Below are 26378 nucleotides of genomic sequence, written 5' to 3'. Positions count from 1 at the left end.
TAGATGACTGCTGACTAGCAGTAGTCAGTTTGGAGGGTAATACACCTGGAAACTAACCTTCAATATCTTTCTCTTGGAATTAGCATGCAGAAATATAACAGGGCTACTACTGTTATTTGCACATAGTAGTGAAGCAGACACACAACTAGTCTCCAAAAAAGCCAGAGACCTGAGACTGACAGAGAAAGAGAGGGAAGAAGAAAAGAAGGGGGTAAGGAATGAGAAAAGAAGGGACAGGGTAGAAGGTAAGAGGAGAGGGAGAGACAGACACAGACTAACTGGTGGGAATGGGCAGAGGTATTTCTCAAAGAACTTGACAGGATCTTCATGGTGATCAATCATCATGTAGGCCTGAAGGCCATAGAAGCTAGTCTCTCACAGTAGAAGTGCTGTTACATCTCCTCTGTTGAGGTCTATGTGTAGCGAGAGAAATCCCATACCTATGTTAAAACAATGTATCCTTTCCCTTTCTGTGCTCCTATAAATTATCAAGAGACAACCAAGCAAACAGCAAGATTAAATTTGCCTAGGTCTTCTAATTAATAGTGTATACACTGAGGTTGCTTTGATTTTCATTAATATGTATAGTTTCAAAATCATAAGCAAGAGGAAACACTGCTTGTGAGCATTTTATTAGCTCTCAACTACACTACAGAAGAGCATTATTCAAAATCTAAATGCATACTCTTTTTTTCCTCTAAGAACAATAATACGAAAGGAGAAGGTGAAAATTAAAAGGGCAGGCATTTCACCCTTCTCACTATTTCACAAGTCAGTCAGTTCAATTTATTCATTACTGAACTTTATTGTAGGCTTTGATTCTATTAAAGTCTAAATAATCTAGCAATATGTGACCAAGAGCCTAAAAATACTCATACCTTGTAACTGGACTTTCTAGGCTTGATTCTATAAGATACTTTGCCAACTGTGGAAAAATCCGAAGTCCAAAGATAATACAGATGCACCTGTAGTTGGAAATTTACCAATTTTCATTAAAAGAAACAAATAGGGAAAACTCAGTACCCCTGCCTGCCACCAACAAACAGACTTCTCAGGCCTGCATCGACTTTAACTTCAGCCATGACAATTTTCTTTAGACTACTACATTATCTGTGCTTGTCCTTAGTTTTAGGACATTCCACACAAACAATAACCACACCCCACTTTTAAAAGTTAAAGCAGTAAGTAAACTGACTGAAGAAAAGAAGGTGTAAGATTACAAGAAAAATTGAAGAAAAAAGAATTTCAAAATCAAAAAAGGTTCCCTCAGTGAAATAATTTATTCAGGCATAGATCAATATGGATGCTAAAACCATTAAGTGAAAGAAGAGCTGTTGGGGAACAGAATATTCCCAGTGTATCGCCCCACAGATTACTTGCTAAATACAATGAAGAAAGAAACAAACCTTTAAAATGAAGGGATCTGTCAGTCTCCGGCTCAACCAAGAAAGCAACTTTAGTATCACCAACAGCTGCACAACTTGAGCTAAAGTGCCTCCTGATGTGATGATGCAAAAAGAAGTATACAACCTCATCTCTGAACTACCAAAACTGATCAGCCACAATCTAATCAAGACTCTAGATTCAATTTCCAGTTTAAAAGAAAGGAGAGAGAATACTTCTGGGATGGTGGCATGAAGAGCTCCACAGATCCTCTCCTCAGTTAAACAACTGTAACTGATAAAAGTTATAAAAAGCAACCATTTACAGTCTCTGGAAAGCATATTTAAGGACATACAGCAAATGGAGAAACATTTATGCAAGAAATACTACTAAATCTTGGTAAAAATAGCAACAATCTGTGGCATTTGAGCCACAAACTCACTCCTGCCCCAGTGTGACAGGCAGAATGAGCCAAGAACATGGGGCCCTCTCACTCCGGCTCTTAATCTAGGGCTACAGTTTCTCCCCAAGAAAAGCAGACAGCTAGCATTTCTTTTCTTTCTTTCTTTCTTTTTTTTTTTTTTTGCGGTACGTGGGCCTCTCACTGTTGTGACCTCTCCCGTTCCAGAGCACAGACTCCGGACGCACAGGCTCAGCGGCCATGGCTCACGGGCCCAGCCGCTCCGCGGCATGCGGGATCTTCCCGGACCGGGGCACGAACCCGTGTCCCCTGCATCGGCAGGAGGACTCTCAACCACTGCGCCACCAGGGAAGCCCGACAGCTAGCATTTCTCATCTAACTGAGCTACATACTGAAGCTCTATTCCAGACAAGCACAGCCAAAAGGTCTGGGGTACTCTTCTTCCACCCAGGCATCAGTCATGGGGCAGAAGCTCTACCCCAGGCATATCAGGCCAAAAACAGTGGGCCTCAGTCATGTCCAACCCAGCTTGCTCAGCCAGGAACAATAACAGTTGGAGATTTCAATACTCCACTTTCAAAAATGGAGAGAACATCTAGAAAGATCAATGAGGAAATATGTCTTGGGAATTCACTGGCAGTACAGTGGTTAGGACTCCACATTTTCACTGCTGAGGGCCCCGGTTCAATCCCTGGTCAGGGAACTAAGATCCCACAAGACACACGGCATGGCAAAAAAAAAAAAGAAAAAAAAAGAAAAAAGGAAATATGTCTTGAACAACATTATACACAAACTTGACTTAACAGACATTCCACTCAACAGCAGAATGAAAGCAACCATTCATCTCAAGTGCACATGAAACATTCTCCAGGACAGACCATATGCTAGGCCACAAAACAAGTCCTGACAAATTTAAAAGGGTTGAAATCATACAGATATGTCCTCAGATTGCAATCAGTAACAGAAATGTGGGAAATTCACTCACACTTCCAGATTTCAAAGCTTACTACAAAGCTACAGTAATCAAGACAGTGTTGGTACTGGCAAAAGGACAGATACACACATCAATAAAACAGATTTTAAAATCCAGAAACAGACCCTTACATCTAAAGTCAAGTGATTTTTGGCAAGGGTACCAAGACAATTCAATGGAGAAAGAATAGTCTTTTCAACAAATAGTGCTGGAACCACTAGATATCCACATGCAAAAGAACAGCTGGACCTCTTCCTTACACCATAGACAGAAATTAACTCCAAGTGGATCATAAAGCTAAGCATAAAGAGGCAACTCTATAAAACTCTTAGAAGAAGATCTAGGAGTATACTTTCATGACCTTGGGCTAGGTAAAGCATTCTCAAATATGATACCAAAGCACATGCAACTAAAGTAAGATCAGTTAAATTCATCAAAATTTAAAACTTTACCAAATACCATCGAGAAAATAAATACAATTCACAGGACAAGAGAAAATATTTGCAAATCATATACCTGATAAGGGGCTTATAAGCAAAATATACAAAGAATGTTTATAATCCAACAATAAAAAGATAAACAATCGATTAAAAGGCAAAAGATGAGGAGAGGTTTCTCAACCTGATAAAGACAATCTACAGAAAACCTACACATAACACCATACTTAATGGTGAGAAACTCAAAGCCTTCCCACTAAGATCAGGTACAAAGCAAGGATGTCCCTTCTCAACACTCCTTTTCCACATGGAACTAGAAGTCCTTGGTCATGCAATAAGGTAAGAAAAGAAAATAAACGGTATACATATCAGGAAGGAAGACATAACTCTGTCTCTGTTCAGAAGTGACATGATCATCTATGTAGAAATCTGAAAGAATCAACCAAAAACTTCCTGGAACTAATAGACAATTTATAGCAAAGTTGTGGGATACAAGGTTAATAGACAAAAGTCAAATGCTTTCCTATATACCATCAATGAACAAGTGGAAATGAAAATTAAAAACACATTAAAATCATTTACATTAGCACCCCTAAAAATGAAATACTTACGTATAAATCTAACAAAATATGTACAAGATCTATATGAGGAAAACCACAAAATACCAATGAAATGAAGGAACTAAATAAATATTGAATAGATATTCCATGTTCATAGATAGAAAGACTCAACATTGTCAAGATGTCACTTCTTCTCAACCTGATCTGTGGATTCAATGCAATTCCAATCAAAATCCCAACAAGTTAACTTACAGATATGAACAATCTGATTCTAATGTTTACATGTAGAAACAAAAGACATGGATTAGCCAATACAATATTGAAGAACAAACTGGGAGGACTGACACTACCCACTTCAAGACTTACTATAAAGCTACATGAATCAGGAGAGTGATACTGGTGAAGGGTAGACAAACTGATCAATGGAACAGATTTGAAAGCCCAGAAATAGACGCCCATAAATATAGCCAACTGATCTTTGACAAAGGAGCAAAGGTAGTACAATAGAGGAAAGATAGGCTCTTCAACAAATGGTGCAGGAACAAATGAACATCCATGCAAAACAAAATGAATCTAAACCCAGACTTTACACCCTTCACAAAAATTAACTCAAAATGGATCATAAACCAAAACTTAAAACATAAAACTAAAAGACTCCTAGAAAATAACATAGGAGAAAACCTAGATGACCTTGGGTATAGTGATTTCTTTTTAGATTCAACACCAAAGACACAATCCATGAAAGAAATAATTGATAAGCTGGACTTTACTAAAATTTAAAACTTCTGCTCGGCAAAAGACAATGTCAAGAGAATGAGAAGACAAGCCACAGACTGAGAGAAAATATGTACAAAAGACACATCTGATAATGAACTGTTACCCAAAATATAAAAAGAACTCTTAAAACTCAACAACAAGAAAACAACCCGATTAAAAAAAAATCAGTCAAAGACCTTAACAGACACCTTACCAAAGAAGATATACAGATGTCAAAATAAGCATATGAGAGGATGCTCCCCATTATATGTCATCAGGGAAATACAAATTAAAATGACGATGAGATACCACTACATACCTTTTAGAATGGCCAAATGCTAGCAAGAACGTGCAGCAACAGGAACTCTCAGACATTGCTGGTGGAAGTTCAAAATGGTACAGCCACTTTTGGAAGACTGTTTGGTGGTTTCTTACAAAACTAAACATACTCTTACTATAAAATCCAGCCATCGCATTCGATGGTACCTACTCAAAGGAGATGAAAACTTTATGTCCACACAAAAACCTGCACATACATATTTATAGCAGCTTTATTCATAACTGCCAAAACCTGGAAGTAACCAAGATGTCCTCTAGTAGGTGAATGGATAAACAAACTGTGGTATATCCAGACAACAGAATATTATTCAATGCTACAAAGAAATGATCTATCAAGCCATAAAAAGGGATTGGGGAAAAATGTGGAATGACTTCAGTTTGAGGTGATGAAGTGTTCTAAAATCGATTGTAGTGATGATCACACAACTCTGTGAATATACTAAAACTCACTGAATTGTACATTTGCAGTGGGTGAATTGTATGGTCTGTGAATTATATCTTAATAAAGCTGTTATTTTCTTTTAAGTGCTCTGACTATGTAAATGCCAAAGTTAGCAAGAGACCAGGAAAAGCTGAAGAAATGAAAAATGTGGCTAAAGTAACAACAAGTGATGTTAACTGAGAGCAAGGAAGAGCACTTGTTTAAGAAACTAAAGCAAGATGAAAGGACAAAAGACTTCTGACATAAGCCAGAAGGTTCCAAAGATGCTAGTCCTATTCAAATTCACACTGTACCATTTGGATTCATTTCAGTTTCTCAACAGAGACTGCTTGGCAGGAAAATTCTTCTCTGTGCATGCATTATAGGTTGTTTAGTATCCCTGCACAGTATATGTAAATAACACTTCCTAGGGATTGTTTTGACTCAAGATGCTTCCATATATCTCCAAATACCTTCAACTCAAAGAACCACGAGGGCTATGGAAGCATTCCCTATGAGACATCATGCACACTGTCAAAGACTGGTCTATTCTGGAATAAAAGATACACACTAAAACATACAGAACAAGGAGGAGAGGAGACATTCCCTTGCCTTCTCTTCTCTACTCCTAAAATATTCTACCTACTCAAGAGTTTCAAAGGACTTACAAACTCCTGCTTGGTGGTAGAAACTCAAGCTTAACTCCTAAATCAATCAGGATTTTAAAAATACTCTTAGTCTATTTTGTAATTAGAGGAATATCTATAATGTCAAATAAAAAATACCACATAAACATAATAAAGCTATACAAATATAAAAATGCCTAAGAATAAAAGACAAGCAGGAAACATAAGATTATAAAGTGTTGTGCTAAGGTAGTCCTAGGAGTTATGGGGATTCTAATAGTCTACACATTTTACCTTAACGATGAAAAAACATTTTTTTTAAAAGGCCAAGAATTTTCACTTTACACCTACTCTAAATTTCCATGGGAATATTTGCTTGATTTCTCTTCTGTAATCCTAAAACTTATTCAAACTCCTCAAGAGTTTCAAATCATCATGTATTTCTCCTGTCCAGCACACACCAAGAAATCATGGTAATATATTATATATACACATTTAAGTAGATAATGTAGTCAATAACTGCACTCTCATCATAAACATTCAGGACTTGGTTTTCAGTAGCAAGAGTTGATAAGCAACAGTTCTGCCATATTACCTGGATTTGTGATGGCAATATTTACCAAAAGACATTTTCCTCATGCAGGGGACTCTGAGTCTTATATTCTAACAGCAGTTTTACCTACAAATATTCATCTCTAAAAATTCTTACTATGTGACATTCATAAAAACAAAACTTTAAAACATTTAACAGTCTGAGAAAAATGAAACTAAGAAAAAAAATTCTGATTTATTATTTACTTTCCTTTAAGCTTCACATATATACTGTACACTTCCATGATATAAAAGGAAAATAAATTTGTGTTTGTTAGCAATATCGTGTTTATCTTTAATTTCACTTCCAAGTATTTTCCATGAAAGGTTCCACATCAACTTGTTCCTTTACAAGATAACATCCTACTAGATCTACTATTTCTAAAGATGTAGAAATAAACTGATTAATCTGCAGTGCCACCTGATGGTAAGAAGTAAGTAGCACATCCCAAAGAGTGTGTTCTAAGCATCCTCTTCCCATCAACGACAGGGGAAGAGAAGGACACTGGAATTCTCAGTGACCACTTGGCCAGGACAACCATCTGCAAAGTGACAGGACAAACTTACAGCAAGTGTTTTCAGGGTTCAGGAAGTTAGGGCAAAGAATGCTGAGAAAAGCACTCCTGAGGGAAAGAAATGAATGGGAGCCTAAAGAATAATGTAATACAAGATGGGATTGAAAACATGAAAATGAAAACTTCACAGAGGCAAAACATGACAACAACTTTACAGCACTGTCTCTACTTCTGTACTTAAATAATGCATCATTAAAACTACTCTCGGAAGATGGAGGAAGAGTAAGACGCGGAGATCACCTTCCTCCTCACAGATACACCAGAAATACATCTACACGTGGAACAACTCCTACAGAACACCTACTGAACGCTGGCAGAAGCCCTCAGACCTCCCAAAAGGCAAGAAAGCCCCCCCACCACGTACCTGGGTAGGGCAAAAGAGAAAAGAATAAACAGAGACAAAAGGATAGGGACGGGACCTGCACCAGTGGGAGGGAGCTGTGAAGGAGGAAAAGTGTCCACACACTTGGAAGCCCCTTCGCGGGCGGAGACTGCGGGTGGTGGAGGGGGGGAGCTTCGGAGCCGCGGAGGAGAGCACAGCAACAGGGGTGCGGAGGCCAAAGCAGAGAGATTCCCGCACAGAGGATCAGGGCTGACTGGCACTCACCAGTGGCTTGTCTGCTCCCCCGCCGCAGCGGGCGGGGCTGGGAGCTGAGGCTCGGGCATTGGTCAGATCCCAGGGAGAGGACTGGGGTTGGCGGCGTGAACACACCCTGCAGGGGGTTGGTGCACCACAGCTAGCCGGGAGGGAGTCCGGGGAAAAGTCTGGACCTGCCTAAGAGGCAAGAGACTTTTTCTTCCCTCTTTATTTCCTGGTGCTCCAGGAGAGGGGATTAAGAACGCTGCTTAAAGGAGCTCCAGAGACGGGCGCGAACCGCGGCTAAAAGCGCGGACCCCAGAGACAGACATGAGACACTAAGGCTGCCACTGCCGCCACCAAGAAGCCTGTGTGCGAACACAGGTCACTATCCACACCCCCCTTCCGGGGAGCCTGTGCAGCCCGCCACTGCCAGGGTCCTGGGATCCAGGGACAACTTTCCTGGGAGAACGCACGGCACGCCTGAGGCTGGTGCAACGTCACGCCGGCCTCCACCGCCACAGGTTCGCCCTGCACTCCGTGACCCTCCCTACCCCCGGCCTGAGTGAGCCAGAGCCTCCGAATCAGCGGCTCCTTTAACCCCGTCCTGTCTGACCAAAGAACAGACGCCCTCCCGGCGACCTACACGCACAGGCGGGGCCAAATCCAAAGCTGATCCCCTGGGAGCTGTGAGAACAAAGAGAAAGGGAAATCTCTCCCAGCAGCCTCAGGAGCAGCGGATTAAAGCTCCACAATCAACTTGATGCACCCTGCAGCTATGGAATACATGAATAGACAACGATTCATCCCAAATTAAGGAGGTGGACTTTGAGAGTAAGATTTATTATTTATTCCCCTTTTCCTTTTTTTGTGAGTGTGTATGTGTATGCTTCCGTGTGAGATTTTGTCTGTAGAGCTTTGCTTCCACCATTTGTCCGAGGGTTCTATCCGTCCGTTTTTTTTTTTTTAATTCTTTTCTTAATAAGTACTTTTTATTTTAATAACTTTATTTTATTTTACTTTATCTTCGTTCTTTCTTTCCTTTCTTCCCTCCTTTAGACAACGAATCATCCCAAATTGAGTAGGTGAACTTTGAGAGCAAGATTTATGATTTTTTTCCCCTTTTCCTCTTTTTGTGAGTGTGTATGTGTATGCTTCTGTGTGAGATTTTGTCTGTAGAGCTTTGCTTCCAGCATTTGTTCCAGGCTTCTATCCATCCATTTTTTTGTTTTTTGGTTTTTTTTCCTCTTAATAATTATTTTTTTATTTTAATAACTTTATTTTATTTTATCTTACTTTATTTTATTTTACTTTATCGTCTTTCTTTCTTTTCTTCCTTCCTTCCCGCCTTCCTTCTTCCCTCCCTCCCTCCCTCCTTTCTTTCTTCCTTTCTTTCTTTCTTTCTCCTAATTCTTTTTTTCTACTTTTTCTCCCTTTTCTTCTGAGCCGTGTGGATGAAAGGCTCTTGGTGCTGCAGCCAGGAGTTAGTGCTGTGCCTCTGAGGTGGGAGAGCCAACTTCAGGACACTGGTCCACAAGAGACTTCCCAGCTGCACACAATATCAAACGGCAAAAATCTCCCAGAGATCTCCATCTCAACACCAGCACCCAGCTTCACTCAACGACCAGCAAGCTACAGTGCTGGACATCCTATGCCAAACAACTAGCAAGACAGGAACACAACCCCACCCATTGCAGAGAAGCTGCCCAAAATCATAATAAGCCGACAGACACCCCAAAACACACCACCAGACGTGGACCTGCCCACCAGAAAGACAAGATCCAGCCTCATCCACCAGAACACAGGCACTAGTCCCCTCCACCAGGAAGCCTACACAACCCACTAAACCAACCTTAGCCACTGGGGACAGACACCAAAAACAACGGGAACTACAAACCTGCAGCCTGCAAAAAGGAGACCCCAAACACAGTAAGATAAGCAAAATGAGAAGACAGAAAAACACACAGCAGATGGAGGAGCAAGATAAAAACCCACCAGACCTAACAAATGAAGAGGAAATAGGCAGTCTACCTGAAAAAGAATTCAGAATAATGATAGTAAAGATGATCCAAAATCTTGGAAATAGAATAAACATGCAAGAAACATTTAACAAGGACCTAAAAGAACTAAAGATTAAACAAACAATGATGAACAACACAATAAATGAAATGAAAAATACTCTAGATGGGATCAATAGCAGAATAACTGAGGCAGAAGAATGGATAAGTGACCTAGAAGATAAAATAGTGGAAATAACTAATGCAGAGCAGAATAAAGAAAGAAGAATGAAAAGAACTGAGGACAGTCTCAGAGACCTCTGGGACAACATTAAACGCACCAACATTCGAATTATAGGGGTTCCAGAAGAAGAAGAGAAAAAGAAAGGGACTGAGAAAATATTTGAAGAGATTAGAGTTGAAAACTTCCCTAATATGGGAAAGGAAAGAGTTAATCAAGTCCAGGAAGCACAGAGACTCCCATACAGGATAAATCCAAGGAGAATATGCCAAGACACATATTAATCAAACTGTCAAAAATTAAATACAAAGAAAGCATATTAAAAGCAGCAAGGGAAAAACAACAAACAAGGGAATCCCCATAAAGTTAACAGCTGATCTTTCAGCAGAAACTCTGCAAGCCAGAAGGGACTGGCAGGATATACTGAAAGTGATGAAGGAGAAAAACCTGCAACCAAGATTACTCTACCCAGCAAGGATCTCATTCAGATTTGATGGAGAAATTAAAACCTTTACAGACAAGCAAAAGCTGAGAGAGTTCAGAACCACCAAACCAGCTCTACAACAGCTGCTAAAGGAACTTCTCTAGGCAAGAAACACAAGAGAAGGAAAAGACCTACAATAACGAACCCAAAACAATTAAGAAAATGGGAACAGGAACACACATAATTGATAATTACCTTAAATGTAAATAGACTAAATGCTCCCACCAAAAGACACAGATTGGCTGAATGGATACAAAATCAAGATGCATATATTTGCTGTCTACAAGAGACCCACTTCAGACCTAGAGACACATACAGACTGAAAGTAAGGGGATGGAAAAAGACATTTCATGCAAATGGAAACCAAAAGAAAGCTGGAGTAGCAATTCTCATATCAGACAAAATAGACTTTAAAATAAAGACTATTACAAGAGACAAAGAAGGACACTACGTAATGATCAAGGGATCGATCCAAGAAGAAGATATAACAATTGTAGATATTTATGCACCCAACATAGGAGCACCTCAATACATAAGGCAAATACTAACAGCCATAAAAGGGGAAATTGACAGTAACACATTCATAGTAGGGGACTTTCACACCCCACTTTCACCAATGGACAGATCATCCAAAATGAAAATAAATAAGGAAACACAAGCTTTAAATGATACATTAAACAAGATGGACTTAATTGATATTTATAGGACATTCCATCCAAAAACAACAGAACACACATTTTTCTCAAGTGCTCATGGAACATTCTCCAGGATAGATCATATCTTGGGTCACAAATCAAGCCTTGGTAAATTTAAGAAAATTGAAATTGTATCAAGTATCTTTTCCGACCACAATGCTGTGAGACTAGATATCAATTACAGGAAAAGATCTGTAAAAAATACAAACACATGGAGGCTAAACAATACACTACTTAATAACGAAGTGATCACTGAAGAAATCAAAGAGGAAATCAAAAAATACCTAGAAACAAATGACAATGGAGACACGACGACTCAAAATCTATGGGATGCAGCAAAAGCAGTTCTAAGAGGGAAGTTTATAGCAATACAATCCTACCTTAAGAAACAGGAAACATCTCGAATAAAGAACCTAAACTTGCACCTAAAGCAATTAGAGAAAGAAGGAAAAAAAAACCAAAGTTAGCAGAAGGAAAGAAATCATAAAAATCAGATTAGAAATAAATTTAAAAGAAGTGAAGGAAACGATAGCAAAGATCAATAAAACTAAAAGCTGGTTCTTTGAGAAGATAAACAAAATTGATAAACCATTAGCCAGACTCATCAAGAAAAAAAGGGAGAAGACTCAAATCAACAGAATTAGAAATGAAAAAGGAGAAGTAACAACTGACACTGCAGAAATACAAAAGATCATGAGAGATTACTACAAGCAACTCTATGCCAATAAAATGGACAACCTGGAAGAAATGGACAAATTCTTAGAAATGCACAACCTGCCAAGACTGAATCAGGAAGAAATAGAAAACACGAACAGACCAATCACAAGCACTGAAATTGAAACTGTGATTAAAAATCGTCCAACAAACAAAAGCCCAGGACCAGATGGCTTCACAGGCAAATTCTATCAAACATTTAGAAAAGAGCTAACACCTACCCTTCTCAAACTCTTCCAAAATGGAGCAGAGGGGGGAACACTCCCCAACTCATTCTACGAGGCCACCATCACCCTGATACCAAAACCAGACAAGGATGTCACAAAGAAAGAAAACTACAGGCCAATACCACCGATGAACATAGATGCAAAAATCCTAAACAAAATACTAGCAAACAGAATCCAACAGCACATTAAACGGATCATACATCATGATCAAGTGGGGTTTATTCCAGGAATGTAAGGATTCTTCAATATATGCAAATCAATCAACGTGATACACCATATTAACAAATTGAAGGATAGAAACCATATGATCATCTCAATAGATGCAGAGAAAGCTTTTGACAAAATTCAACACCCATTTATGATAAAAACCCTGCAGAAAGTAGGCACAGAGGGAACTTTCCTCAACATAATAAGGGCCATATATGACAAACCCACAGCCAACATCATCCTCAATGGTGAAAAACTGAAAGCATTTCCACTGAGATCAGGAACAAGACAAGGCTGCCCACTCTCACCACTCTTATTCAACATAGTTTTGGAAGTTTTAGTCTCAGCAATCAGAGAAGTAAAGGAAATAAAAGGAATCCAAATTGGAAAAGAAGAAGTAAAGCTGTCACTCTTTGCAGATGACATGATACTATACATAGAGAATCCTAAAGATGCTACCAGAAAACTACTAGAGCTAATCAATGAATTTGGTAAAGTAGCAGGATACAAAATTAATGCACAGAAATCTCTGGCATTCCTATACACTAAGGATGAAAAATCTGATAGTGAAATCAAGAAAACACTCCCATTTACCATTGCAACAAAAAGAAAAAAATATCTAGGAATAAACCTACCTAAGGAGACAAAAGACCTGTATGCAGAAAATTATAAGACACTGATGAAAGAAATTAAAGATGATACAAATAGATGGAGAGATATACCATGTTCTTGGATTGGAAGAATCAACATTGTAAAAATGACTCTACTACCCAAAGCAATCTACAGATTCAATGCAATCCCTATCAAACTACCACTGGCATTTTTCACAGAACTAGAACAAAAAATTTCACAATTTGTATGGAAACACAAAAGACCCCAAATAGCCAAAGCAATCTTGAGAACGAAAAACAGAGCTGGAGGAATCAGACTTCCTGACTTCAGACTATACTACAAAGCTACAGTAATCAGGACAGTATGGTACTGGCACAAAAACAGAAATATAGATCAGTGGAACAGGATAGAAAGCCCAGAGATAAAGTCACGCACATATGGTCACCTTATCGTTGATAAAGGAGGCAGGAATGTACAGTGGAGAAAGGACAGCCTCTTCAATAAGTGGTGCTGGGAAAACTGGACAGCTACATGTAAAAGTATGAGATTAGGTCACTCCCTAACACCATACACAAAAATAAACTCAAAATGGATTAAAGACCTAAATGTAAGGCCAGAAACTATCAAACTCTTAGAGGAAAACATAGGCAGGACACTCTATGACATAAATCACAGCAAGCTCCTTTTAGACCCACCTCCTAGAGAAATGGAAATAAAAACAAAAGTAAACAAATGGGACCTAATGAAACTTAAAAGCTTTTGCGCAGCAAAGGAAACCATAAACAAGACCAAAAGACAACCCTCAGAATGGGAGAAAATATTTGCAAATGAAGCAACTGACAAAGGATTAATCTCCAAAATTTATAAGCAGCTCATGCAGGTCAATAACAAAAAAACAAACAACCCAATCCAAAAATGGGCAGAAGACCTAAATAGACATTTCTCCAAAGAAGATATACAGAGTGCCAACAAACACATGAAAGAATGCTCAACATCACTAATCATTAGAGAAATGCAAATCAAAACTACAATGAGATATCAGCTCACACCAGTCAGAATGGCCATCATCAAAAAATCTGGAAACAATAAATGCTGGAGAGGGTGTGGAGAAAAGGGAACCCTCTTACAGTGTTGGTGGGAATGTAAATTGATACAGCCACTGTGGAGAACAGTATGGAGGTTCCTTAAAAAATTAAAAATAGAACTACCATATGACCCAGCAATCCCACTACTGGGCATATACCCTGAGAAAACCATAATTCAAAAAGAGTCATGTACCAAAATGTTCATTGCAGCTCTATTTACAATAGCCCAGAGATGGAAACAACCTAAGAGTCCATCATCGGATGAATGGATAAAGAAGATGTGGCACATATATACAATGGAATATTACTCAGCTATAAAAAGAAACGAAATTGAGCTATTTGTAATGAGGTGGATAGACCTAGAGTCTGTCATACAGAGTGAAGTAAGTCAGAAAGAGAGGCAAATACCATATGCTAACACATATATATGGAATTTAAGAAAAAAAATGTCATGAAGAACCTAGGGGTTAAACAGGAATAAAGACACAGACTTACTAGAGAATGGACTTGAGGCTATGGGGAAGGGGAAGGGTAAACTGTGACAAAGCGAGAGAGAGGCATGGAAATCTATACACTACCAAACGTAAGGTAGATAGCTAGTGGGAAGCAGCCGCATAGCACAGGGAGATCAGTTCAGTGCTTTATGACCGCCTGGAGGGGTGGGAGGGAGACGCAAGTGGGAAGAGATATAGTAACATATGTATATATATAACTGATTCATTTTGTTGTGAAGCTGAAACTAACACACCATTGTAAAGCAATTATACTCCAGTAAAAAAAAAAAATTATACACCCAAAAAAATATATATATATAGAAAAATCTATAGTTATATTTTACTAAATTTATTTTACTAAAGAGACTATAGTATTTTACTATAGCCTGTTAATGGTGATTACATTAAAATAACAATGTTTGAAAAAAAAAAAAACTACTCTCTTCTCGGGAATTCCCTGGCCGTCCAGTGGTTAGGACTCTGCACTTTCACTGCCAAAGGCCCGGGTTCAATTCCTGGTTGGGGAACTAAGATCCCACAAGCCGTGCAGTACAGCCAAAAAAAAACAAAAGGAAGATTAATAATACTCTCTTCAGGACTTCCCTGATGGTGCAGTGGTTAAGAATCTGCCTGTCAATGCAGGGGACATAGGTTGGAGCCCTGGTCCAGGAAGATCCCACATGCCGCAAAGCAACTAAACCCATGCACCACAACTACTGAGCCTGTGCTCTAGGGCCCACAAGTCACAACTACTGAGCCTGCGTGCCACAACTACTGAATCCCGCACGCCTAGAGCCCATGCTCCGCAACAAGAGAAGCCACTGCAGTGAGAAGCCCGTGCACCACAACGAAGAGTAGCCACCACTCGCCACAACTAGAGAAAGGCTGTGCGGCAGCAACGAAGACCAAATGCAGCCAAAAATAAATAAATAAATTTATTAAAAACAAAAAATACTCTCTTCTCTAGCAAAAGAAAATGTGAGATGAAGACATAAATATGTTTGAGCTTTACACAAAATAAATATGACAGAACTTAAGAAAATGTAATATTCATAAGCAATATTGTAGCATAAAGGAGACTGAGAAATTGTAGAACAGAACAGGCAGAGTGATATGAGGAGCAGGATGAAATCACCTAAGGAGAAAAACATGCAGTAGTTTGACAGAAGGACAAATATTCAGAAAGAGGAAGAAAAGCCAGATACAAGCCATTGAGACAGTGGCATAAGAACTTGAAAGCTCCAAATTTCCTCCTGGAAGAACAGGTACTGGGCGAATAAAAACTTGAATGGCGAGTAGCCCTTTTTGTGAAATGTATAAGCAATATAGTATTTACCATGAATCACTGGAACATTTCTTACAGAGAGATGTGAGGAAGATGTCATTTTTTCAAAGATAGTTAAATTCCTGCAAGTCAAATCATGATCTATAGCCCAAGTCTAAGAAAAGAACAGTAAGAGGCAGAAAACATTCTTGAGGAATTATGGATAGGAAATATTACAAAACTGTTCAACTGCCTGGAGTCAAAAGCAAACTAGAGAAAGACAATGTGTCAAAGACAAGAAAGAAATGAATTTCTGTGAAGACCAGGGGAAGAGTTCAAACTCTGAGAAACAGAAATCTTAAAGCAGCTTTGCCAAAAAAAAAGTTAAACCTGAAAATGACCAAGCTTCTAGACAGCACGACCAATGTAGTTAGAGCGGAAGTAGGTGGAGGTAAGATGAAACAAAACTGACCATGAGCTGACAACTGTTAAACCTGGGTGGTGAGTAGATAAGGGCTCATGATACAATTCTGTCTATTTTTGTGTATGTTTTTTAAAGTGGCAGCTAATGGACCATGATACAGAGAATACTAAAGCTGCTGACATCAGCCGCTCTGGAAATCTTTTTTTTTTTTTTTTTTTTTTTTTGCGGTACGCGGGCCTCTCACTGTTGTGGCCTCTCCAGCTGCGGAGCACAGGCTCCGGACGCGCAGGCTCAGCGGTCATGGCTCACGGGCCTAGCTGCTCCGCGGCATGTGGGATCTTCCCGGACCGGGGCACGAACCCATGTCCCCTGCATCGGCAGGCGGACTCTCAACCACTGCGCCACCAAGGAAGCCCTGGAAATCTTTAAATGCACTAGATAGTAAAGCGCTCCTTCCTCCACACCACTCTTCTACATAGAACATACTTCTGTTATTACATCTATTTCCTTTTGAGTCCCATCTACAAAATCACGAGCTACTTAAAGGCAAATATTGTGTCTTATTCATCCATACATGCGAGCACCTAATACAGTGTCAGGGCTATAGCAAATGCTCAGTAAATGTTTGATGAACTGAACAAAGCAATAATGTGATTGTAATTTCTAAGAGCGGAAGGCAGGCTTTTAGAAATGATGAAAAAGAGGTCAAAGAACAACAATATTTCTGGAAGTACAGAAATTATATCACAGTAAAGAGAGAAATATCTGTAAAAGATACTACAAAAGTAAACAGTATGCTGAAGAGCTAAAAAAAAAATTGAAGGAAGGAATAAATGAATGAATAATTCGCTCAGTATCTTCACCTACTGAAATGAGGCACATTGAGCCAATAAAATTTAACAATGCTTTTCACTGGGAATATCTAACATCCTCTGTTCTAATCCTGTTCTCTCAATCAGGTTTCTGATACTTATTGGCCTGTCATTAGACTTTTCCACATTCATTCATTCAAATATTTACTGAACACCTACAATGACTGACATTATTCTAGGCACTTAAGATACATCAATGAACTAAAAAGACAAAAAATCTCTGCTCTCATGGAGAGTATATGCTAGTGGGTGGAGAGAGAGAAGTAAATTATACAGTATGTATAATTTACATACAGTATACAGTGCCAGAAGACAGCTGTGAAACAAGTCCTGTCCAATAAACCCAAGTATTCATGTCGTACTGGGGGTTTTTAGTAAAATGGCATTGATAAACTTCAATAAGTCTCTTGCCTGTTTGGTATACACGAGAGTCCCCCATGACTGAACACCTCCTCATAGGAAAAGTTAAGGAGCTTATCCTAAACAATAGTGACACCCACCAAGGTAGTGTCAGCAGTGAGGCCGCAACTAGTGTCACCACCAACTTCTCTGACACCTCTTTAGGTGAAAGAAAAAAAATATACAACTGTATAAAAACTATTAAAGAACAGCAATTATGCTTATTGGTTTTAAAGTTCCTTCTCTGATGTCAAAGAAATAGTAAGGAAAAGCTGTACGCTTGATTTTGGGAAGATACTGTTCTTTGAATGGCAGTAATAGCACCGCCTAAATTTAACAGACCATAACTGACCAAATTTTAGTCAAAACTTTTTGCTAACTGTTAAGGGAACATCAGTCCTCTCCAAATATACATATCTTTGATTAGTTTCCAATTACTGATCCAGGATATCATACAACTCGTCTTAGAAGAATCTCATTCTTGTTGTGAGAGTTCAGCCTAAGGACTCACTTGAATTTATAAAAATTCACTCATTAAAACATGTATACGGCTTCCCTGGTGGCGCAGTGGTTGAGAGTCCACCTGTCGATGCAGGGGACATGGGTTCGTGCCCTGGTCCGGGAAGATCCCACATGCCGCGGAGTGGCTGGGTCCGTGAGCCATGGCCGCTGAGCCTGCGTGTCCGGAGCCTGTGCTCCGCAACGGGAGAGGCCACAACAGTGAGAGGCCCGCGTACCGCAAAAAAAAAAAAAAAAAAAAATGTATAGGCAGTATGCCAGTAACACCCTAAAATTAGAAACTGTTCTACATTTTATCATTAGAATTATGTTCTGAGTCATTAAAATAATTTTCTATCACCTTAGAGCCATCCACATCAGTTCTCTAAACAGTAAGTATATCTAATTTAAGCATTTTGTTTTACTGACCAAGAAACTGTGTCCTAAAAAGGTTGAAGAGAAAAATTGTGACTCTTGTACAGTCACACACAGGCAAATTGGTGACATTTCTGGAAACCTAGAATTCAAGTCTCCTATCCCAACCCAACACTCTCTATTGACTACCACATTTTTCCTTTAGATCACAGCATTGTCAAATACCAATGAAATTAACCAGTTTTTAAAAATCTTTAGACCTGAGAACCAAAATACAATATCAAGACTAGAGCTTATCTTCCTGATAAATTCTGTTACAGCAAAACTGAAAACCAAAATTTAAAAAATCTTTAGACCTGACAACCAAAATATTGTATCAAAAGACTAGAGTTTATATTCCTGATAAATTTTACTATAGCAAAATTGAAAACCAAAATTAAAAGTCAATGAAAATACCATACACAAAGTTAACAAGATTTATCAGGAATTTTTTTTAAAGAGGTATTACTTTATAATCATCAGATTGGCAAAAATTACAAATTCTGAAAATATTCAGTGCTGGCAAGAATGTATGTAAATAGAAACCTTTATGCACTGCTGCTAGGAGTATACATTAGTAAAACCACTTTGGAGAGCAATCTTGTCATCATGAATGAAATGTGCTTGTGTGTGTGGGTACATTCTATGATCAGGTAATATCCTATGACCCAGCAGTTCCACACTTGGTACTATACCTAAAGAAACTCCTGCATAGGCATACAAGGAAGAGACAAGGATAAGGGTGTTTGTCTTGGAGTTGTCTACAGTAAGAGAGAGCTAGAGACAATATGCTGTCCACCGTTAGTGGAACAGATACATAAAATATATCTTATCCTCCCCTTGCAGAATATGTTCCCTCTGGCTGCAAATCTCCTGCCTCTAGATATCTGCATGTCTTGCTCTTTAGCTTCAATCCAGTTTCTGCTCAAATTTTCAACTAATCAAATAAGTCTTCCCTGACTGCCCAATCTAAAATATCTTACCTTTCAATCCAGAATCTCTCTAGTCCAGATATCCTTCCTTCTATTTTCTAATCTTCCATTTTTCTGCGTAACACTTTTAACTGTCTGACATTCTAATACACATGTGTTTATTGTTCAGAATCCCAATTAGAATGTAAAATCCAGACACCAGGAGATTTGTTCAAAGGAATACCACCAGAATCTAGAATTAGTACCTGGCACATAGAAAGTGATTAACAAATATTTGTTCAACAAATGAATTCAATGACTACATCCCAATCTCCGCTTATAGCTGTGTAAAGTCACATAAATGAACCCAAGTCTCTGACTTTTCAAACCCACTCACAGTATATAACCTGAGTGGTTATATAACCTCCAGAGTATATAACATTCCACATTTTTTTCAACTCCCTGGCAATTCAATTTGCATTCACAGTATTCAGCAATGAAGCAGCTTCTCATGGCCAGGCACTAGTCTGAGAAATAAATAAGGGAGTCTTTGCATTCAAGTCTAGAGAGGAAAAAAGACAATTACAATATAGTATAAGCGCTATGATAAGCTGTTATGGAAGGAGGTCAGAAGATGACCTAACTCACCCTAGGAAGGCTGGGGAGGGCTTCCCAGAGGGGAGCAAGGCAGCATTTGTGCTGAGTAGAAGTTATCCAGATGAGCACATTATGGGTATTTGTCAGATAGGTGATGGCTACATTCTAGGCAGAAGACACACAACATAAAAGTGCCTCAATTTTAAAAAACATCCTAACACTTTTGAAGAACTGTAAACAATTCAGCATGACAAAACAATGTGAGGCAGGAAATAACAGAAGGTGAAAGCAAAAACAAGCAAGGCTCAAATCATTAACATCCCTATTTCCAAGGCTTGGTAGTTTGGATTTTTATCTGAAAGTCTGCATAGAAGGATTGCAGAATAACAGCACCATCTGCCTACAGAAAAAGGAAAGGTACAGAGGGATGGTATGCATTCTCAGAAGCATGGAATTTATTTAGAAGGTTTACATAGAAGTCCAGATAATAATGATAATCTGAACCAAGGCAGTAGCCACAGAGAAAAAGTAGATGAAAGAGGTAAAACAAGATTTGGTAAACAGTAATATAGTTAAGTGTGGGAAGGTTAGCACATAAGGGTAATAACAGGGAAGAGTTAAGATTCTAGTGTCTCTGACTGAGTGATGAGCTGCATGCACGAATCACAGGAAGAAGAGAAGCAACTTCAGAAAGGGTGAGATACATAATTTTTTTGACATGAGTTTAAGGTATCTTAATACAACCACAATGTATCAGAGTTGATCTGTGCTAAACAGATCTGGGAGTCATCAAAATAGATATAGAAGTTGAACTCATAAAGGATGAAAGCCTTCAAGGAGAGTAGGCAGAGGCAGAAGAGAGGAGAAGATAGTAGATAGAGCGAAATGAATATTTAAAGTGGCCAGAGTGGCCAGAGAAGAGAGAAAAATGTAAGGAAAGACTGACCAAGACATGGAAGGAACATAAGGAGACTACAGTGTCACAGAAACGTAAGAGAATTTCAAGGAGGACTAGTCAAAATGTTAAATGATTAAGAAGATTCCATTAGATTTCAGAATAAGGAAATCAATAGTGAGCATCACCCCATCAAATTCAGTGACTGCAGTGGATTGGCAGACTTCAACACACTAAAAAATAAATAAATAAATAAGAAGAAGGTGGAGATAATGAACATAGACAACTTTTTCAAGAACCTTAAAGGAAATAATTACAGATAAAATTGAAGAGGAATCTAGAGTGAAAAGAGTGTATTTAAGACAAGTGCATTTAAATCCTGGTAAGTTAGTACCAGTTGAGAGTAAAAGGAATAACCAAGTGTTATGGACTAAACTGTATTCCCCAAAATTCATATGTTGGAAGCCCTAACCCTCAGTATCCCCAGTACTGAAGATAAGAATTTTGAAGATGTGATTAAGTTAAAATGAGGCCATCAGAGTGGACTCTCATCCAATATGACTGGTGTTTTAATGAGAAAAAGAGACACTAGAGGTTCTAGTGCACAAAGGTACAACCATGTAAAGAGGCAGAAAGAGGGCATCTATAACTCAAGGAGAGAGGCCTCAGAAGAAACTATTTCTGCCCTAACCTTAATTGTGGACTTCCAGCCTTCAAAACTGTGAGAAAATAAATTTCTCTTCTTTAAGCCACCCAGTCTCTGCTTTTTGTTATGTCAGCCCCAGCAAACTAATACACCAAGGAAACACTGTCCCTGAGGAGAAAAAACTCGGAACACAATTAGAGATGAACAGATAGAGGTAGACAAGTATGCAGGTGAAAGAGGGCAAAAAGCAATGAAGTTCCCACCAACGTATTGCATTTCCTCTGTGAAGCAGAAGACAACATTATCCAGGAAAGAGGAAGGAAGGAAGGAGGTGGTGGGCTAATAACCACCATGGGAAACAAGAGTAGTTACTAAAGACACAGAGGATTATTAGGCTGCCTTTCCATTAGTCAGTAAATGTTTGTTACGTAGTGTCATTCATGAATGCTTTAGTTCAATTTCAATACAGTGAACTCTAGCAGTAACTAGTAAAAGAAATGCATTGCAATGAATCAGAACCTGGTTTAAAAATCTAGATAACATGGGACCTTGTGCAAGTCACTTACCATTCTGGGCCTTAAGTTTCTTCAACCAGACAAACCAGACTTGATAATCAGCATAAGATCACCTCAGATTAAAAATAAGAAGTGCTATAATGTTTATGCAGGTTTGTGCATGACCTTGGTCTTCAACTTTTACCAACCAAGGTAGTGTGTCTCAACCTGTAATGTACATTCATCTGGAGAGCATGTTAAAATGCAGATTCTGATTCAGTAGACCTGGGGGTAAGCCTGAGATTGTGCATTTCTAACGAACTTTCAGGTGATGCCTACACCATATTTTGAGCTGCAAGGGTGTAGAACACTGATCCAGATCAAGTTCTACAAAGCTTATAATTATCGGCTTATCTGTAATCAGCCTGATATTTAGAAAACCAAGGAAAAACATTCTAGACTCACACCTGCACGAAATGTCTTGCCATTCCGTGAAACACTCTGAAATTAACTGATAGTCCCCATTTGGTGCAGACAGGAAAAGAAAGGAATCATAGGAAAAGAAAGGAATTGCCATCAATAACACTAAATTAGGAGAAGCCCAAGATTAAATACAAACACACACATGTACACAGATATACAACACAAAGGTTAAAACCTATCTAATCAAATACATTTTCTTTCTCAAAATATGAACATTTCTGGAAAAACACATGTATTTATCTCTAGAAAAATCTTCAGTATACTTTAACTGTCACATGTCTACAAAGATTCTTTTGCATTCTGGTTTGATCCTGAACGCAAACAAATTCTACAGTGTCACAAAACCTAAAGTTGTTTTTTTTTAAACCTAAAGATTTTTATGTTAATTCCCAAATAATCTTCACCTATTTGTTTAGAACCTCCAACTGTATTATCACAACTAAACTTGTTTGTGTTGAGAATTCTCTTCTGCTTTAGGAAGTGTAACTAGGGCAGAGACAGCCCAGCTGCCTTAGGGCTATAATATATCGCCACAAATCATTGCTATAATTAAACCGGTTTTTACTATTCCCTGTGCTAGGGGTTACAGGAGGTAAATTCCACAATCCTATCACAACCAACAGGGAGAGATTTTCAATCTAATTTCACAGAAATCTTCTTCAGTGACAAAAGACCTAAGAAAAAATGTCATGAAATGGATGCCTCATATCGTAGAGTCACTCTACCTTTAACCTGAAACCTCTGTACTGAACAGAGAAGTTTGAAATAACGTGAAAACGAAGTAATGAACTCCCTATCCAAGAAAAAATAAAAAATATTATGGCTGTAAACTACTCTTCCTTATTCCCTTCTGAAGAATAACCAAATCGCAAGGGCACTAGCGCACTACAATCGAGCCCGTTCAAATGGGGTGGGGAGGGGAGATCAACTGCAACCTTGGTACCAGGAGGCAATTTACCAGTCCTATCTATCTAGCCAAGTCACTCTGAAAAAATAAGACTTCCCTCATTCACCACCAGGTCACAAAAGGATTTTTTAAAAAAATGACAAATGCAATGGGCCTCAAAATAGTTTTGCTGAATCACAAATACCGTCAAGTTATAAAGCTGCAGAAGTCGCTGGGCTCGAGCACTGTCGGCCATACCTCAGCAAGTAAGTCCTCTATGAACATGTATAACTTCCTTCACTTGTTCGTTAAAGTCAAGCAAGGGTCTAATGGTCAATTAAAGCTTTCACAGTATTACTATTAGTAGCAATACTGTGGGTGCAATCACAACATACAGTGGTTTTATACTAAAGATGACCACGTTCTCTGAAAAGTGGCACCACCGATCCCCCAAGGGCAAATGAACCACCCTAACCCGCAACGCAGCCACAATGAGCACCCTACGTCCTCATTCTGGCACCCACTCCCTGCCTCCCCGCGCCCTGATTCCTCCGCGACCATGCTTCCCGCTCCCGGGCTGACTGGGGCAGCCTCGAGCTCCCAGGGGTCCTTGGGGTAACGGAGAGCCAAGCCTGCAGGCCGCCCTTCTCCCGCTAATGCTATGCCTGGCCTCCCACTAGCCACACGTTCTTCCCTCACCTCTCGGGTCTCCGCTGCCCAGCCCACTCCTCCCTTCCGCTCGCCCGCGCTCTGGGGCTCTCAGGCCTGGGCCTCACCGTTTGGTTCGGTCCGGAATGGCCCGGCTCTCCCACTTCCACGCTCCAACACGAAGCGGCGTCAGCTCGTCCTGCGCCCCACGCTTCCAGTCCACACGCCGCCGCCTACTGATGCCGAAAGCCGCTTCTAGTAACGCGCCATGTTCCGCGTCGCGGCTCCAAACGACGCGGGCTCTCGAATACTGCGTCACAGACACCCGGAGCGCGTGGACTAGGCAAAGACAGAAGACGATAGGAGAACGGCGAAAGGAGAGGGAGGAGCTTTCCCTTCGAAACCGAAGGCGCCGGGCGTCTAAGGCAGCTCTGTGCGCTTGCGCAGTATAGAGAGCTGGGACCCCCCCCCCACACACACACACACCGGACGCTGAGCGACCTGTAACCATGGAAACCATAGTTCGGCTCTGCCCCACTCCTGGGAAAATCAACTGTCCTGGGTTGACTGAAGCTTAAATCAGAATCATTTTCCCTTTCTTATTCCAGATATCAGCTGCCAAACTGCATTGTTTTACGGATCTGTCTCGGTAAAGAAGAATTATTTAAAATAATCCTACTCTCAGCAGTCAGCCCTCCCACGAATATTTATTTTTTTAAGGTCCTAAACTTGCTTGGCGCTCCAGTCCAGAACGATAGCAAGAGTGGAAAGATTAAAAGGGAGTAAATCCAGTTCTCTCTGCCTCTGCTTCTAATTAGCTTAGTGACGTAAGTTTTCTTACATTTAGAAAAAAATAGTTTAGTGTTCACAAAGATTAATAAAAATAATAGATAACATTCATTAATCATTTAGAATGTGCCAGATACAGTTCTAAGATCTTCAGATGAATCATGTATTTAAATCCTTAAAACAACCCTAAGAGGTTGAAGAAGCTGAAACATTAGAAAGATCAAGTAACCTGCCTAAGTTCGCACAGCTAGTAAGTAGTAACTAGCAGTGTTAGGTTTGAACCAGGCAATCATAAGCCTTGCATTACAAGATGCTCATCACACAAGGGCTATTTTTGAAAGTAAAAATATAAAAATATAAAATATATATAAAAAATATAAAAATTACCTAAATGACCACCAAAAGGAATGACTAAATCATGACACATGCATATATAATACAAATTGGCCATTAAAAATAATGTTGAAAAAGAATCTGAAAAAGAATGGATATATGTGTATGTATAATTGAATCACTTTGCTGTACACCTGAAACTAACAAAACATTGTAAATCAACTAACTATACTACAATATAAAATAAAAACTAAATTTAAAAAAATTTTTAAATTATGTTGATATGTTAACATGTTCACAATGCATTAGGGAAAGAGTGGGTTACAAAACACTATGCTCAGTATGGTTACATTTTTGGAATAAGTATATGCGAAAATGTTAGGGTTTGTCACTAGTTGGATGGTATTATGGGCATGTTTTATTTTTAAATTTATTTTGTTTGATTGTATCTTCTGATTTTACTGAAAGGTAATACTTCTCAAATTTTAAACGTGCATAGAATCACATGGGGGTCTTGTTAAAATACAGAACCTGATTCAGTTGGTCTGAGGTGGGGCCTGAGAGTCTTCATTTCTAATGAGTTTCCAGTTAATGCTGCTCTTCATAGATCACACGTTGTGTAACAAGGCTGTAAGGAATATGCAATAAAGCAGGAAAAAATTGCCTAATTTTAATTAAAATGAAAAAATTTGTTTAGAAGGATCTTTTCTGTTTGGAATAATGGGTTCGTCAGATATTGAAGGAAACCTGTAACTCAGAAAAATACACATACATAAATTTTGCCTACAGTTTCAGGGCACCAAATTAAGATGCACTTGGAGGTCCTAGCTTCAGCTACTATGAATGTAAAATCTAGTAATATAGTATGTACAAAACAAATATGTACAGCTGGATAAATCTCATATGACTGCATTTTGTTGCTATATTCTCATATTCTCACGTTCTTTGAAGAAAAAGACAAATATTAAATTAATTTAAATTACATGATCATTGGGCTGTTCAGAACATATTTAAAATATAAATATATGTTCAGTGCTTTCCCCCCAAAATGGTTGAAAACTGAAAAGAGAAAGCAGAAAATTGATGGAGCAAATGATAAGTTAAAGAAACATTAGCTTCCCTCACCCCTCAGTCTCAAGTAGGTTCCAAAAAACAGACATACATAATAACAATGCAAATTATTTGCCTCAGTAATATTATGATTGCTAACTTCTAAATATTCCCTATGTGCCAGTTACTGTTCTGTTTTTTAAGTGCCTGACATTGAACTGTAGACATTTCATGTAGTTTATTATCCTCATCACCACCCTATATGGAGATTATTCTTTCCCTCATTTTACAGATTAGAAGATGATGCTCATGAATTAAGTAATTTCAAATTCTTAACTGGAGAAGCACAGACTCAAATTT

The 26378-nt window shown here is 39.0% G+C and overlaps 1 protein-coding gene across 4 annotated transcripts in view; it reads right to left on the bottom strand.

Annotated features, from left to right (window-relative positions):
- IPO11 (importin 11) overlaps nucleotides 1–24142 on the bottom strand; it is a 214953-nt gene extending 190811 nt beyond the window's left edge. For 3 of the 4 annotated variants that reach the window (XM_060295809.1, XM_060295813.1, XM_060295811.1), the window contains exon 1: nucleotides 23975–24142. The gene's annotated coding sequence lies outside the window, so the exon portion shown is untranslated. Of the gene's footprint in view, nucleotides 1–23897 lie in introns of all 4 variants that reach the window. The other variant, XM_060295810.1, reaches the window with a different exon arrangement.
- Between the last annotated feature and the right edge of the window lie 2236 nt (nucleotides 24143–26378).

This window comes from Globicephala melas, chromosome 3 (assembly GCF_963455315.2).
Source record: "Globicephala melas chromosome 3, mGloMel1.2, whole genome shotgun sequence".
Classification (NCBI taxonomy): domain Eukaryota; kingdom Metazoa; phylum Chordata; class Mammalia; order Artiodactyla; family Delphinidae; genus Globicephala; species Globicephala melas.
This window is presented reverse-complemented; position numbering and strand designations above follow the sequence as displayed.